General features: G+C 39.1%; 1 pseudogene; it reads left to right on the forward strand.

Annotated features, from left to right (window-relative positions):
• The first annotated feature begins 672 nt into the window (after positions 1–672).
• On the forward strand, positions 673–17,227 carry LOC142171503 (subtilisin-like protease; annotated as a pseudogene).
• Positions 17,228–17,334: the final 107 nt, after the last annotated feature.

The raw sequence follows: 17,334 nt of genomic DNA on the forward strand, positions 1-17,334 counted from the left end.
TCTTCCACCAAAGAAGAGTATAGCATTGGAACTCCAGTTATTTCCTATTCTACTAACTCTATATATTACAGGATGTTCTCACTTTACAGGCACGCACAAAAGCTAAAGTTAAACGTGAGTTGAGAGCAAAATAGAAAGGCATTTTGCAAGCAATTTTTGTGTGATTCAAGTGTGCGAACCTGAAGCTACATGAACTAGATAGAAGAACCAGTTCCAAGTGTGTGTCTTTTATTCTAGTTCAATTGTAGTAGGCATTTTCAAATTGTACCTTTCAGCTTTATCTAGAAGCAATTGTATTAGGTACTCTGAGTATTCAAGTTAGAGTTAATTTGAAGTTGTCGCAACAGTTAGAGGTTGGTTGCCACAATAGGATTAAAGGTAATCCTTAGGCTTACAAAGAGTTTTGTACATGTTATTTTGGCTCAGTGATTTAGTGAAGTAATTGGGGAAAATCCTAATGAGTAGTAGGTCATGATTTTTTTACCTTTTGAGCCGGGTATTTTCCACGTAAAAATACTTGTGTTCTTTACTTTCCTTATTTATTATTTCCGCAATAGTATTATAAGGAACACATAGAAGAACCAGGTCCTTCTATAATTTGTGTACGTGAAAATTAGACACCACACAAATCACCCCCTCCTCTTGTGTGGTATTGAAGTATAAAACATCAGCATGATTAGCTGTTACTCATGGTCAACTATTCAGAGCCCTTTAGAAACTTAAATAGTTCACGTTGAGTCCCCAGAAAGCCAAATTTCCACTCAATCATCATTAATGGATTTGGAGAGCTGGTACTACTCTTTCTTGCAAAAGTCCATAGCAAGCTCTAACTCAAACGAAGATCCGCAGTTGATTCATTCGTATTGAAATGTGATGAAAGGCTTTGCTGCACGATTATCAGCAGAACAAGTGAAAGAAATGGAGAAGAAACTAGGCTTTGTATCTGCACAACCACAGAGGATATTGTCTTTACACACTACTCATAGTCCAAGTTTTCTTGGATTGCAGCAGAACATGGGTTTATGGAAGGATTCAAACTATGGAAAAGGTGTGATTATTGGATTCTTGGATACTGACATTTCGCCTGACCATCATTCATTTAACGACGATGGAATGTTTCCTCCATCTGCTAAATGGAAGGGCAAGTGTGAATCTAATTTCACTACAAAGTGTAACAACAAGCTCATTGGTGCGAGGTCCTACATACAAAACAGTCATTCACCAATAGATGATGTTGTACATGGAACCCACACTTTGCTGGAGGTTTTGTGGAAGGTGCCAATGTGTATGGGAATGCTAACGGCACTGCAGTTGAGGTTGCCCCTCTTGCTCGTTTGGAAATTTATAAGGTTTGTGACTCTTCTGGTTGCGCTGACGGTGATATTTTAGCTGCCATGGACGCATCTATTGATGATGGTGTTGACATCCTATCTCTTTCCCTTGGTGAAGGTAGTCGTAACTGTTGCAGAAACCGAATATATAGAGAGTGATTAAATCACAACTACTATATCTAAAGGTAGCTAATAAATAGTAAATGAGACAATAATAAAATGAACACCAGAAATTAACGAGGTTTGGAAAAATTTAATTTTTGCCTAGTCCTCGGACACAATCAACTCAAATTTATTTCACTCTAAAAATACAAGTGAAATACTACAAGAGAGAAAGAAGATTCAAATGACTTAGGAGATAAGAAGGCAAGTGAGAGATGTTTACAAATGAACAAAACCCTTGCTATTTATAGAAGGGAAATGGCCTTAATAATATCATGAATGACATCATATTAAGTGTGAACATGCAATGTAAATGCATAAAAAATGCATCTACCAATTTCTTCCTAAAAGGAGGCTTCAAATGTTCACACTAGTTTACATTAATCTTGTCAAATTCAATAGTAACTTTGATAATGAGGAGAAAGAGGAGTGCTAACCGACTTCGCATATGGTACTCTTGACATATACTCTCATTCAGCTTCATTCTTCGGCGACAAAGCAGCACTAAGCTTAAAGTGAGGAGCAAGATGAGTGCTAACCGACTTCGTGTTCTCATTCATGCCAAATCGATCTATTACTCTCTTCAAGTATTCTTTCTGAGATAGATAGAGTTTCTTTGAATGTCTATCTCTTTTTATCTCCATGCCAAGAATTTTCTTCGCCTCACCTAAATCCTTCATCTCGAACTCCTTTCTTAGTTGTATCTTCAACTTCCCAATTTTCTCTTGACTTTTGGAAGCTATCAACATATCATCAACGTATAGGAAAAGATATATGAAGGATCCATCTTCAAGCTTGCGCAAATACACACAATGAAAGTATTTGCTTCTTCTGTACTTCTGTTGCAACATAAACTTGTCAAATTGTTTGTACCATTGTCTAGAAGATTGTTTCAATCCGTAGAATGATTTTTTAAGTTTGCACACCATATTTTCCTTTTCAGCAACTTTGAATCCTTCTGGCTGAGTCATATAGATTTTTTCTTTCAAGTCTCCATGTAAAAATGCAGTTTTTACATCTAACTAAACTAGTTCCAAATTCAACTGTGCTACCAAAGCCAACAAAACTCTAATGGAGGAGTGTTTCATGACCGGAGAAAATGCGTCATTGTAACCAATTCCCTCCTTTTGAGCGTACCCTTTGGCCACAAATCTTGCTTTGCAGCGAACATCTTCTTGTTTAGGAAATCCTTCTTTCTTTGCAAATACCCATTTGCACCCAATTGCTTTCTTGCCCTTCGGGAGATTGGCCAATTTCCATGTGCGATTCTGATGAAGGGACTACATTTCTTCATTCATGGCAATCCTCCACTTATCTTCTTCTAAACTTTGGACTGCGTCTTTATAAGTGGTAGGAACATCATCAGCTACAATTGAGGTTGCACAAGCCACCGTCTCTATGAGACGAACAGGTTTCTTTATTGTTCTTTTTGGCTTGCTGGTTGCTATTGATTCAAGTTGTTGTTGGGGTTCTTGAGTTGGAATCTCCCCTTCCACTAACTCTTCTTCCAAGGGAAAATCATCTATCGTTTCCTCGTTTTCTCCCTATGTTGGGAAAATTAATTTTCCCTCAACTCCACCTGCTTTGAAGTACCATCAGTTTGTTTGACATCTTCAACTGTCACCTTATATATTATGCCAGATTCATCAAAGGTAACATCTCTGCTGAATATAATTTTTCTTTTCTCTGGATACCATAATCGGTATCCTTTGACTCCAGAAGTAATCCCCATACATATAGCTTTCTTTGCTCTCGGATCCAATTTTGACTCTTTCACATGATAGTATGCAATTGAGCCAAACACATGTAAAAAATTATAATCTTCAGCAGGTTTTCCATACCATTTTTCAAATGGTGTCTTGCCACCAATAGCGACAGATGGTAGGCGATTAATGAAGTGGCATGCATATGTTATTGCCACAGCCAAAAATTCTTTGCCCAAGCCAGCATTGGACAATATACATTGAACCTTCTCCAGCAAAGTCTGGTTCATGCGTTCTGCCACTCCATTCTGTTGTGGTGTATTTCTGACGGTGAAATGTCTCAAAATGCCATCATCTTCATAAATCTTATTGTAAAGATCATTTTTGTATTCTCCGCCATTATCTGTGCGAAGACACTTTATCTTTCTGCCTGTTTGAGTCTCTATCATCGCCTTCCATTTGAGAAAATTTCCCAGTACCTCATCTTTGGTTTTCATAGTATACACCCACACTCTTCGGGAAAAGTCATCAATAAAGGTTACAAAATAGTGTTTCCCACCTAATGAAGGTGTTTTGGAAGCACCTCAAATATCAGAGTGAACATAATCCAAAATACCTTTAGTATTAAGGATAGCTGTTCCAAATTTAACCCTTGCCTGTTTCCCCTTGACACAATGCTCACAAAACTCCAAATTGCAAGTCTTTACTCCTTTTAACAATCCTTGATCTGATAAAATTTTCAAGGATTTTCCTCCAGCATGTCCCAAGCGCATGTGCCATAGCTTGGTTGCTTCTGCCTCCTTGTCATCACTGGATGTCACTATTGTTGTCCCAATAACTGTACTACCGCGATAGTGATACATGTTATTATTTCGCCGAATTCCCTTCATTATCACTAGTGCACCGAAGCATATTCTCGTTACCCCATTTTCTGCAACGACTTTGAGCCCCTTTGACTCTAGGGCTCCTACATAAATGAAATTTTTCTTCAATTCCGGTACATATCGAACATCTGTTAATGTTCTGATCAATCCATCATGGTTCCTTAATCAGATTGAACCAATACCATATGTGTTAAGAGGATTGTTATTTGCGGTGTGAATAACTCTACATTCTCTTTCTTGAAAATTAACGAACCAGTCCTTGTTGGGACACATATGATAGCTACAAGCTGAATCCATCAGCCATATGTCAGATGGTTTGAATGGCTCAGTTGTAACTAGTGAGAAATCAGAGTCGTCACAATCAACTACATTTGAATCCATGATAGCCTTCCCATTGTTAGGTTTGGCCTTGTTTTTCAACTTTGGACAGTTTTTCTTCTAGTGCCCCTTTTCTCGGCAAAAGGCGCATTCATCTTTGCTGGGTCTGGATCTTGACTTGGATCTTCCTTTCTTCGTTCTCATATGATTTTGAGAATGACCTCTCACGACCAGTGCTTCTCCTTCTCCACTCTTTTGTTTTTCTCTCTTTCTTTGTTCATAGTTGTACAAGGCAGAACAAACTTTTTTGAGAGACACTTCATCATTCCCATAAAGTAGAGTAGTTTCGAGGTGCTCGTACTCATCGGGAAGTGAACTTAATAACATTAAGGCCATATCTCCATCACTAAAAGTCACGTCCATAGTTTGCAAATCTGTCGCCAACTTATTAAAGATGGTGATATGATCATTCATTATATTACCAGAAACATATGTGAAGCGTAACCGTCTTTTTTTCATGTAAAGTTTTTTTGACTGTTTTTCTTCAAGAATTTATCCTCCAACGTATTCCACAATTTACTTGCAGAAGTTTCTTTTGTGTATGGATACTTTTGTTCTCTTGCGAGGTAAGATCGAATAGTACCACAAGCAACGCGGTTGATAATCTTCCAATCTCCTTCTCCGATATTGTCTGGTTTCTTTTCTTCTATGGAAATATCTACCCCTTGTTGAAAAAGGACATCAAGAACCTCAGCTTGCCACATCCCGAAATATCCTGATCCGTCAAAAATTTCAACTGCAAATTTTGCATTTGACATAATTTTTGTCATGAACGAAGATGCCAGTGACGTATTACTGACACCCGATGTGGACTCTTCATTTTTATTATCTCCCATTTTTGCTACAGATACTATTTATTTGGTGACAGTACAGAACACCAAAGTAATTCTTTTATGATGTGGAAGTTCAGACTATGCTGCAACCGCAGAGCATATTAAGTTAGAACCTTGGCTCTAATACCTATTATTGCGGAAGCCGAATATATATAGAGTGATTAAATCACAACTACTATATCTAAAGGTAGTTAATAAATAGTAAATGAGACAATAATAAAATGAACACCAAAAATTAACAAGGTTCGGCAAAATTTGATTTTTGCCTAGTCCTCGGACACAATCAACTCAAATTTATTTCACTCCAAAAATACAAGTGAAATACTACAAGAGAGAAAGAAGATTCAAATGACTTAGGAGATAAGAAGGCAAGTGAGAGATGTTTACAAATGAACAAAACCCTTGCTATTTATAGAAGGGAAATGGCCTTAATAATATCATGCATGACATCATATTAAGTGTCAACATGCAATGTAAATGCATAAAAAATGCATCTACCAATTTCTTCCTAAAAGGAGGCTTCAAATGTTCACACTAGTTCACATTAATCTTGTCAAATTCAACAGTAACTTTGATAATGATCCCATCACGCTTGGTGCATATCGTGCAACAGAAAGAGGCATTCTTGTAAGTTGCTCCACTAGTAATAGCGGTCCACTAGATAGAAATCTTGCAAATGAAGCCCCATGGATTCTGACAGTAGGTGCTAGCACTGTTGACAGAAAAATTAAGGCTACTGTTAAGCTTGGCAACAATAAAGAGTTCGAGGGCGCATCAACCTTTCATGCAAAGGCTTCCAATGTAACCTTTTTCCCTCTATTTGATACGTCAAATGACATTGTGATGGGTTTAAAGTATCTTAGATATATGTTTTGATGATCTAACAAACTTATTGTCAAGAACTAGATAAAGGACCTGATGCACACTTAGTATATTTATCCATCAATGGACTTAAGCTAATGTGAGCTGTATGACTTCAGATAGAAAAGAACCAACTCAGGGACCTGATCCCTTGGAGCTTCCCTAACAGTAGTACGAAGTCAACTCTACAGTTGGAAAGTGACTGCGTGCACTGTACATTCTACAGTACAGAAACAGTGCAGCAGTCACTGCCCATTGGGAAGGGCTTTGTACCAACCAAGTGTTTACATAATCTAAGTGATGTCATTCAAAGGATATTAACAATAAGCATTACAACAAAACATCACTTGAACACTTGTGATATTCAAACAAAAGCATTCAAGATCTGATTATCCAACATTGAAGACGCAAGTGCATCAAGAACAAAGTGCAACACTACTACGGACCAGTTCCATAACAAGTCTTTTATATGTCCTTAGTTGAGTTGTATCTTTGTATTGGTTATTTATTGTAATTCCTACTTTGCTTATCTAGAATCTTAAATTAGGAACCTCAAAAACCACAAACCCGTAGAGCTTGTGTCGTGACTAGAGTTAGTCATGAGTTGAAGTTTTTGTAATAGGTGTATTTCAAAGTGGCTTGTAATAGGTGTATTGCAAGTTAGTGAGGAGTTAAGAGTTTAATTCCTAGGTTGCAATAGGTTGTAATCTAAAGATTGCTCAGTAGTGAAGTTTGAATCCTACCAGTGTAAGTCATGGTTTTTTTTATCCCCTTGAGCAGGGATTTTTCCACGTAAAAATATCTCGTTTCATTTACTTACTGTTAGATTAGCTAGTTCTGTGGGAATTGTTATAGGACCTCTCGTGGACTCATACATTCTATCAATTGGTATCAGAGCAGGTTCTTTCTAAAAGGTTAACACCTAGAGAGGATCCTCACCATGGTTGCTCCACCAAACTTTGAGGAAAGACAATCAACTTACAGCCCCCCAAGATTCAATGGCCAATACTATGGGTGGTGGAAGACTCGAATGTATGACTTCATAATGGAAGAAGACTCTGAGTTATGGGATGTTATTTGTGATGGTCCATATGTCCCAACAAAGAAGGTAGGAGAACCTGCTGTAATGGTGCCGAAAACCAGGAAGGAGTACAATGACGCTGACAGGAAAGGTGTAAAGAAGAAATTTCACGCCAAAAAGATTTTGGTGTGTGGTATAGGACCTGATGAATATAATAGGATTTCAACATGTCAGTCTGCCAAGGAGATATGGGAAGCTTTACAAACGGCACCTGAAGGAACTACTCAAGTAAAGCAGTCCAAGATCGATATGCTCACCACTGAGTATGAGCTCTTTAGAATGAAGGATGATGAATCCATTCAAGACATGCATACTAGATTCACTTCCATTATAAATGAGCTACACTCTCTCGGAGAAATCATTCCTAGGAACAAGCGCGTGAGGAAGGTTCTTAGCGTTTTACCCAGCTCCTGGGAAAGTAAGGTTAATGTTATCACTGAAGCCAAGGATCTGCAGACATTGACTATGGACGAGCTAGTTGGGAATCTGAAAACCTATGAGATGAAGAGAAAGAAGGACAGTGAAAGAAGAGAACCAAAGAAGGATAAGAACCTGGTACTCAAAGCTGAAAATAATGATTCGAGTGAGGAGGATAGTGACATGGCATACCTTACCAGAAGGTTTCAAAAAATGGTTCGAAGAAATGGAGGCATACCAAAGAGAGGCAGTTCCAGCAAACCAAAGAATTATGACCTCAGTCATAAGTGTGAAAAGCCAGGGCATTTCATCAAGGACTGTCCTCTTATGAAGCAAGAGCATTTCAAGCACAACTCTGATAAAGCAGCCAAGAGGAACCCAATTCCTAACAAATGCTTCAAAAGGGAAAACGTAGCTAACAATGTTGTGAAGCAAGCTCTTGCAGCATGGGGAAACACCTCCAGTGAATCAGAAGAAGAAAATGATACAGGTGATAGTTCCATGATGGCAGTTGAAAATGAAGCAAATGAATATGACTCAATATTTTCTTTGATGGCTCAGTTAGACGATGATGAAGATGATGACAATGATGAGGTAAACTTTAGGGATGTTTAGAGGAATCTGAAATCCTACTCTCCCAAGAAACTCATGTAATTAGCTAATGTTTTGATTGATGCATATCATAGTCTTGTGAGTGATAAGGATGCCTTGACCATAGAGTTAGGATATGCTGAGCAGACTAGAGATGACTTGGTGGTTTGTGCAGTTGACCTGAAGGAAACTACATAAAATCTGAAAAATGAGAAGGAGGTTCTAATAGAAAAAATTGCTAGTGTAGAACATGAAAGAGATGATTTAATGGTAGTTGTAGTTGACTTGAAATAAACCACAGAGAACTTTAGTAAAGAAAAGAATGCCTTAGTGGAGAAAGCTACCATTACTGAGCAAGAAAGAGATGATCTCTAAGTGGTAATCGTAGACCTAGAGGAAACAATTGAGGGACTTAAAGCAAAATATAGGCCTGGAAATTCTGAAAAAGGGAAGGAAGTAGCTAGTGAGGCACATATTAAACTTGAAAATGAGCTGAATAATGTGAAAACTAGTTTGTGTGCTGAGCTTGAGAAAAATAGGCAGCTTCAAGCAGAATTGGAGAAAGTAAAAAATGATCTTGAGAAATCTCTTAAGTGGACCTGGTCCTTAGATGCTATTACTGTCATGTACTTTAATAATGGTAAAAACAGGCAGGGAATAGGGTTCCAAAGGGAGAAAGTTCCCTATAACTCTCATGGCAAGTACGTCACTGTACCTAATAACTGGCTTTGTACCCACTGTGGGAACAATGGGCATTTCAAGGAAAATTGCCAAGCAAGAGTCTAGTCTGTTCAGAAAAACAAAGTTTTTGCTGAAAAAGTAACTAGTGGAAGAGGACCAGGTGCCACTCACAAAAAGCGCATATTGCCTGCATGGACTAGAAGAGCTCTCATTCATCCCTTTTCTCATTTCAAGGGACCCAAACTTGTTTGGATTCCTAAATCTAACCCTTGATTTATCTGTGCAGGGAATAGTGAAAGGAAGCAGTCAACAATGGATTATGGACAGTGGATGCTCTAAGCATATGATTGGGAATACCATGGACTTCCTTTCACTAAAAGCACTGCAAGAAGGGAATGTATCCTTTGAAAATGGGAAAAAAGGGTACATTTTTTGTGTTGGAAAAGTTGGAAAGTCTCTTTCACACTCAATTGAGAACGTGTACTATGTAAATGGTCTAAAGTATAGTCTCTTGAGTGTTTCTCAAATCTGTGATAAAGGAAACAAGGTGGAGTTTTTGTCAAAGGTGTGCACAGTTACTAATCTGGTAACTAGTAAAGTGGTACTAGTGGCCAAAAGATACAAGAACATCTATGTTGTTGATTTCGAGTCCCTACAAAGTGGTGATATGAGCTGCTTGAAAGCAGTTGATGATAATGCAGAGTTATGGCACAGAAGGTTGAAACATGCAAGTTTCTCTCTTCTGAACAAGCTGATACAGAAGGACCTGGTTCGTGGATTGCCAAATTCAAAATTCAAGGAGCACAGAGTGTGTGATGCATGTGCTAGAGAAAAGCATGTGAAATCCTCAATCAAGCCAAAGAAGGATGTCAGCACATCAAAGCCACTTGAACTCCTTCATATGGATCTATGTGGCCCTATGAGAGTGCCAAGCAGAGGAGGAAAAAGATATATTTTTGTAATAGTACATGACTACTCAAGATTCACTTGGACACTGTTTCTCAGAACCAAGGATGAGACCTTCGAAGTGTTTGCAGCCTTTGTCAAGAAAATCCAAGTAAAGATGGAATCAAAAGTGGCTTGCATCAGATCTGATCATTGAACAGAATTTGAAAATGCCAAGTTTTATGAATTCTGCAGTGAAAATGGCATCACCCATAACTTCTCAGCTCCAAGAACTCCACAGCAAAATGGAGTTGTAAAAAGGAAGAACAGAACCCTTGAAGATATGGCTAGAATAATGCTTATTGATAGTGGGATAGCCAAAAACTTCTAGGCAGAAGCCATAAATACAGCCTGCTACTTGGTGAACAGGTGCATAATCAAATCCTTCCTGAACAAAACTCCCTATGAACTGCTCAATGGAAGGAAGCCCAATATGACACACCTAAGAATATTTGGGTGCAAATGCTATGTTCTTAACAATGGAATGGATCAGCTTGGAAAATTTGACGCCAAAAGTGATGAAGGAATTTTTCTGGAGTATTCCTCTCAAAGCAAAGCTTACAAGGTTTACAATAAAAGGACTCAGTGTGTGGAAGAAAATATTCACGTAATCTTTAACGAGACACTTCCATCTGGTGAGAAGAGCAACAAGGATGATCAAGACAGTGAGCCACTGCTGGTTCCAGGAGAGATCACCGACATGGCAAATGGAAAGGAAGATATGATGAGTCAAATGAAGGAGAAAAATGAAGACAATGCAACCTCTTCCTCTCCAACTCAATAGGAAACACACATCAGAACCACTAAAGCTGAAGAAAGAGTAGCTGATGCAGTTCAAAGTATCCCACAGGCAGCAGAAAGAGGAATTCAAGGGAACCATTTAGGATTACCTAGTTCCTCCATTAATGAGATTCAGGTTCCAAATTGGAAACATAAAAGCTCCCATCCTCTCGATAATATAATAACCCCCATTGATTCTGGAGTCCAAACTAGATCAAAAGCCAAAAATTCACTTGCCTTCTCAGCCTTCCTCTCCCAAATAGAACCCAAAAATATTAAGGAAGCGTTGAAGGATGCAGACTAGATCACAACTATGCAGGAGGAGTTGCATCAATTTGATAGGAACAAAGTATAGCACCTGGTACCTAGACTCTAAGTGGGTATTCAGGAACAAGCTTGATGAGCATGATGTGGGAGCTGAACTTTTTCTTGGGTCTTCAAGTGAAGCAGTCCACGAAGGGAACTTGTATTAGTCAGCAGAAATATATCAAGAAGCTTTTGAAGAGGTTTGATATGGAAGCATCAAAGGTGATTGACACCCCCATTTCCACTGCCGCTAAGCTAGACATGGATGAATCTGGCTCTCCTGTAAATCAAAAAATGTATCGAGGCATTATTGGATCACTCCTCTAGCTCACTGCCAACAGGCCAGATATTGTATTCAGTGTGGGTTTATGTGCAAGGTTTCAATCAAATCCCAAGGAATCTCATCTAAAAGATGCTAAAAGGATTCTGAAATATCATAAGGGAGCACAGGACTTGGTTCTGTATTACCCTTCAGGTGACAACTTTAATCTTGTTGGTTATGTTGACGCTGACTTTGCAGGTTACCTTGTGGACAGGAAGAGCACATCTGGAATAGCTCATTTCCTAGGATCTTGTCTGATTACATGGGGTACAAGGAAGCAAAATTCAGTAGCTCTCTCAACAGCTAAAGTAGAATATGTTGTTGCAGTGTCCTGCTGTGCTCAGCTCTTGTGGATCAAAAAACAATTGGAGGATTTTGGGGTATACACTGACTGTGTACCTTTATTATGTGACAACACCAGTGCACTCAACATGGCAAAAAACCCGGTCCAACACAAGAGAACCAAGCACATTGATGTGAGACATCATTTTCTCAGAGACAACGTGGAGAAAGGGCTTATTTGCATGAAGTTCCATAGTACAGAAGACCAAATTGCAGATATCTTCACCAAAGCTCTAAGCAGGGATCATTTTGAGAGAAAAAGGATGGCACTGTTGTTAATCAAGCCAAATTGAGAACCTAATTCCCTTCCCTATGGCTATGAAAATTACATTCATGTAAATCTAGCTAAAGTGTTTTCACCAGCTTAACTCACTTCTATATCGTTGCAGGTAGACACGCATGATGATTATAGAAGCTGAAGGAAGAATGCATGAGCGGCAAAAGAGAGTTGAAAATCTTTTTAAAAAGACCGGTCAGGAACCTAGTTCTTGTACCACAGGTTAGTAGTCTTGTATTTTTCTCATGCGTATCTCAAAAGAAACAAAATTAACCGCCACGTCATCCACCTTTTCAGACCTTGTATATCACGTCTTTTCTTTCAAATCTTTTCACTTTCCTATGCAACGGTGCATCTTCCCACAAACCTACCGCCATTTCAGAACCCTTTTCTCTCTTCCCTCATCATTATCCTTTCCCTCCTTAAAAATCCTTCATTCCTAACCTTGAGCGATCATCCATCTTCCTCTCTCCATCCTTCCAGAATCTTCAATCTAACTATCTACCATGGCTGAAGAGCAAGCTACCCTACCTACCTTGGAAGGTAACATCTTCGACTCATCTGCCACCTTCGAAACACCACCAAAAATCCCCTCTTCCATCATTACTGACACCGATATATCCAAACCTGATTCCCTTTCACCTCTTATCTCTCTCACCACTCCATCTGACCCTATTCCTTCGTTAAGTGTTGAGGACTCAAAAACCTCAAAAGTCAACACCGTTTCTTCTCTGTTGCCTGATACTCTCAAAAACCAGAAGAAGGATGAAAAAAAGGGTGAAACTCAACAAAAAAGGGTTTTTGAGGAAGATATTGATCAATACATAAGTTCTCCAGTCTTGGACACTGTTGCTCCCATGGAGTCTTAGGAAAAAGAGGCCACTGAAAACATATTGTCCATTGCTGCTGAGGGACTGGTGAATGAAAGACCTTCTACCATGCCTGAGTCTCAGGGGGAAGGGACTCCGCTCTTAAGAGAAAAAAGAACAATGGTGCTCTTTGAACCACCTGCACCTGAAGAAGCTATTGGGAACCCTGCTGATGAACCTGATCCCTTCCCTGAGGAAACAGGTCAGGAATCATCTTCCCAGGTCAGCTTTAACCCTGCTCCTTCTCCTCACTTTGACGCTGAGCCGTTGGAGTTTATCCCTCCTGTTGTAAGACCTAGTGATGAGGATGATCAGGATGATGTGGTTCTCAGTGCTCGCTTCAAGATTAGAAAGCCCATGGTCACTCCTGATCCCCCTTCTAAGAGACCTACCACAAGGTTGCAAAAGAAGGAGGCTTTTGAGTCTGCCCTGAAGAAAAGCAGAAGGAGAAGAAGAAGAAGAAGAAGAAGAAGAAGAAGAAGAAGAAGAAGAAGAGGTTGATGAAGGTAGGGGAAATTGTGTGTGACAAAAATATTTTAGTAGTAGAGGTGGATGAGGATGCTCAAGAGGAACCAAGTTCCCTGGTTCAGAGATCTCAGAAAAAGAAACAATCTGTTGAGAGTGCTTCAAAGGAAGTTTTTGAAAAACTAGTAAAAAGTAGAGAAAGAATCTGTGTCTGATGATGATATTCTGGTAAAATAAAGTGGTAAGGGCAAGTCCATTAGCAATTTTGGCAAAAAGGAAGTTGGAAACTGTTGGGGAACCCGGTTCTGCAAAAAAAGTGAAAGTGTAAGTGTACTAGGGCAAGAAAGGTTGAGACATCAAAAGGTATTGTGGGGTCGCACTTTTGACCCAGAGATTTCTGAAATGGCGGGTATGAGACAAATTCTTGAGATGGTGTAATTTTAGCAGTGGGGCAATCTGTTCAAAGAGGATGTGGCCAAAGTATATGAGGATGAGGTCAAAAGCTTCTATGCCGACCTCTTCACTGTTGAAGATGACCACATCTGTGTTTTAGTGAATGGAGTGGATATGGTATTGGATACTATTGTGTTGGGGGACATTCTCAAGGTTCCATCTGAAGGGTTGTCATCTGTGAGAGGTGCTTGTGGCTCTAATTTTAGGCACACCATTGTGAAAGAAAAAGTTGTCCAGCATTGGGAACGGGTACAAAGAAGGATATGCTTCCTGTGTACCAACTATTGTTTGAGTTGGTTAACAAGGTTCTGCTCCCTCGTGCTGAAAGAAGGTCCATTACTTCCATGTCTGATCTATACTTAATGGAAACACTAGATGAGTTCCGTTCTATCAACTTGCCTGCCATTATGATTGAACATATACAGAAAGTGGCAGCTTTCAAAGATGTGAACCATGGACTTCTGTATGGCTTTCTTCTCACGCGTGTCTTCAAGTTCTTTGATGTACCCTTTGGAAATCCCAAGATGGGGACCAGGAAACAAACTTTCTCAAAAACTACACTGGAGGAATGTGAATGTATTGAAAAGGTTGGAGGAATGGGAAGCACTTCGACGATCTCACAGCTAATCAACGCCCAGAATAGTGCCACAGAGGAGATCAGGAAGTTGAAGGCAAGGAACACTATTCTTGAGACTCAGCTTAGTCAGGCTATAACAACACCAGGACCCTCCAGTTCATCAAGTGAAGAAGTTGCTCGTCTGTCTAAAGAAAATATTGAGCTCAGGCAACAGGTGGAGAACCTGAGAGAGAAGTTGCTCGCAGAGCAAATATCCGCAAATGCTCGGATTGACCTTGTTCTTAACACTCTTGTTGCCTCCTCCAAGCCCTCCTCCTCTAGTGCCCCCTAAGAAAATCTTCCAATGACCAGTGTCAAGTTTCTATATTTTGTTTTGATGACTTGTGGTAGTTGTTTTTGTCTTTTTTTTTATGTGGATGGATTTCACCTGTACTGCTCCCGCTTTCAACAGTCCAAACTTGCCTTTGCTGTAATGGAAAAGGCTTATGTTTTATAAAAATCAATGAAGATTCTCTTTTGTTGTTAAATGCTTGTCTTTTTCTGCTTCTCTTTTCTATCATGTTGTGTGCACAAATGTGGCATGAGTTAGCTAGACTAGATTTCTTTATGCTAATTGCTTGCTTGGGTATTTTTAATGATGCCAAAAGGGGGAAGATAAATTGAAGGATAAATTGAAGCAGGGGGGGTCTGATTAAGGGGGAAACATAGAGTCCGGGGGAACTTGTGAAGTTCCTGGTACTTTATCTGGTTTATTGTGCTCTGCAAATGGTTGTCAATTTTTAAAGTTTGTCATCATCAAAAAGGGGGAAATTAATGGGTTTAAAGTATCTTAGATTTATGTTTTGATGATTTAACAAACTTATTGTCAAGAACTAGATAAAGGACCTGATGCACACTTAGTATATTTATCCATCAATGGACTTAAGCTAATGTGAGTTGTATGACTTCAGATAGAAAAGAACTAACTCAGGTACCTGATCCCTTGGAGCTTCCCTAACAGCAGTACGAAGTCAACTCTACAGTTGAAAAGTGACTGCGTGCACTGTACATGCTACAGTACAGAAACAGTGCAGCAGTCACTTCCCATTGGGAAGGGCTTTTTACCAACCAAGTGTTTACATCATCTAAGTGATGTCATTCAAAGGATATTAACAAGAAGCATTACAACAAAACATCACTTGAACACTTGTGATATTCAAACAAAAGCATTCAAGATCTGATTATCCAGCATTGAAGACACAAATGCATCAAGAACAAAGTGCAACACTACTACGGACCAGTTCCATAACAAGTCTTTTATATGTCCTTAGTTGAGTTGTATCTTTGTATTGGTTATTTATTGTAATTCCTACTTTGCTTATCTAGAAGCTTAAATTAGGAACCTCAAAAATCACAAACCCGTAAGCTTGTGTCGTGACTAGAGTTAGTCATAAGTTGAAGTCTTTGTAATAGGTGTATTTCAAAGTGGCTTGTAATAGGTGTATTGCAAGTTAGTGGGGAATTAAGAGTTTAATTCTTAGGTTGCAATAGGTTGTAATCTAAAGGTTGCTCAGTAGTGAAGTTAAAATCCTACCAATGTAGGTCGTGGTTTTTTTTATCCCCTGGAACAGGGATTTTTCCACGTAAAAATCTCTCGTGTCATTTACTTACTGTTAGATTAGCTAGTTCTGTGGGAACTGTTATAGGATCAGGTCTCTATACAGTTTGGTGGACTCATACATTCTATCACATTGACACTATTGGTTGCGATAAAGGTATGCTGGTTGACCCTGCTATTAGAGGAAAAATACTTTTGTGCTTTGGAGGTGGTGTTAATACGAGGAGTGAAAAAGGACAAGCAGTAAACGATGCTGGAGGTGTTAGCATGATTATCTTCAATAAGCCAGAATATTGTGTTACTACTTTAGCCGGTGCTCATGTCCTTCCTGCACTGGATATTACTTATGATGATGGAATGAAAATTCTTGACTATATGAATTCAACAAAGAAACCAGTAGCCAGAATTACATTTCAAGGAACGGTAATCGGCAATAGAAATGCACCAGTGGTTGCTTCATTTTCTTCTCGAGGACCAAGCTGGGCTAGTCCTGGAATCTTGAAGCCTGACATTATTGGTCCTGGTGTTAACATTCTTGCTGCTTGGCCTACCTCTGTTGAAAACAACACAAATACAAAATCTACCTTCAATATTATTTCTGGCACCTCCATGTCTTGTCCTCACCTCAGTGGAATAGCTGCATTGTTGAAAAGCGCACACCCCAATTGGTCTCCTGCAGCTATCAAGTCAGCAATCATGACAACTGCTAATACAGTAAACCTCGCCAACAAGCCCATCCTGGATGAAAGGCTTCTACCTGCTAACGTCTTTGCCATTGGAGCAGGACATGTCAATCCATCAAGAGCAAATGATCCGGGGCTAATTTATGATAACCCCATTCAAAGACTATATACCTTATTTGTGTGGTTTGAATTACACAAATCGACAGATGAGAAACATTCTACAATGCAAGGTGAATTGCTCGGAAGTGAAAAGTATTCCCCAAGCACAACTGAATTACCCTTCATTTTCCATCACACTCGGAGCAAATTCTCAAATGTATACAACAACAGTCACTAACGTCGGGGAGGCTAAATCATTTTATAGCGTGGAGATCGTTTACCACCCCGAGTTTCAGTGACTGTTAAGCCCTCTACTCTAAAATTCTCCAAGTTGAACCAAAAGTTGACATACCGAGTGATCTTTTCCGAAACAACCAATAGTTCAAATAATGATGTAGTTCAAGGATTCTTGAAATGGGCTAGCACTACACACTCTGTAAGAAGTCCAATAACAGTTGTGCTAGTCTAGTAAAACTGTCTGATCATTGCATTTCTGGTTTCTTTTCTTTTTAGTATTTTGTCCTTTACATTATGGAAGGCTTTGCAATTATTAAGATCTATTATGTTTTGGAAGTTTCATTAAAATATTATATTCCCATTGTAGTTGTTAATGAAATGGATGTTGTTTAATTATTTTATGGCATCCTTTTTCTCATATGAAACTAGTCGGAAATTAACAACCAAAGAGCCACGTCTC

This window comes from Nicotiana tabacum, chromosome 17, assembly GCF_000715075.1.
Source record: "Nicotiana tabacum cultivar K326 chromosome 17, ASM71507v2, whole genome shotgun sequence".
Taxonomy (NCBI): domain Eukaryota; kingdom Viridiplantae; phylum Streptophyta; class Magnoliopsida; order Solanales; family Solanaceae; genus Nicotiana; species Nicotiana tabacum.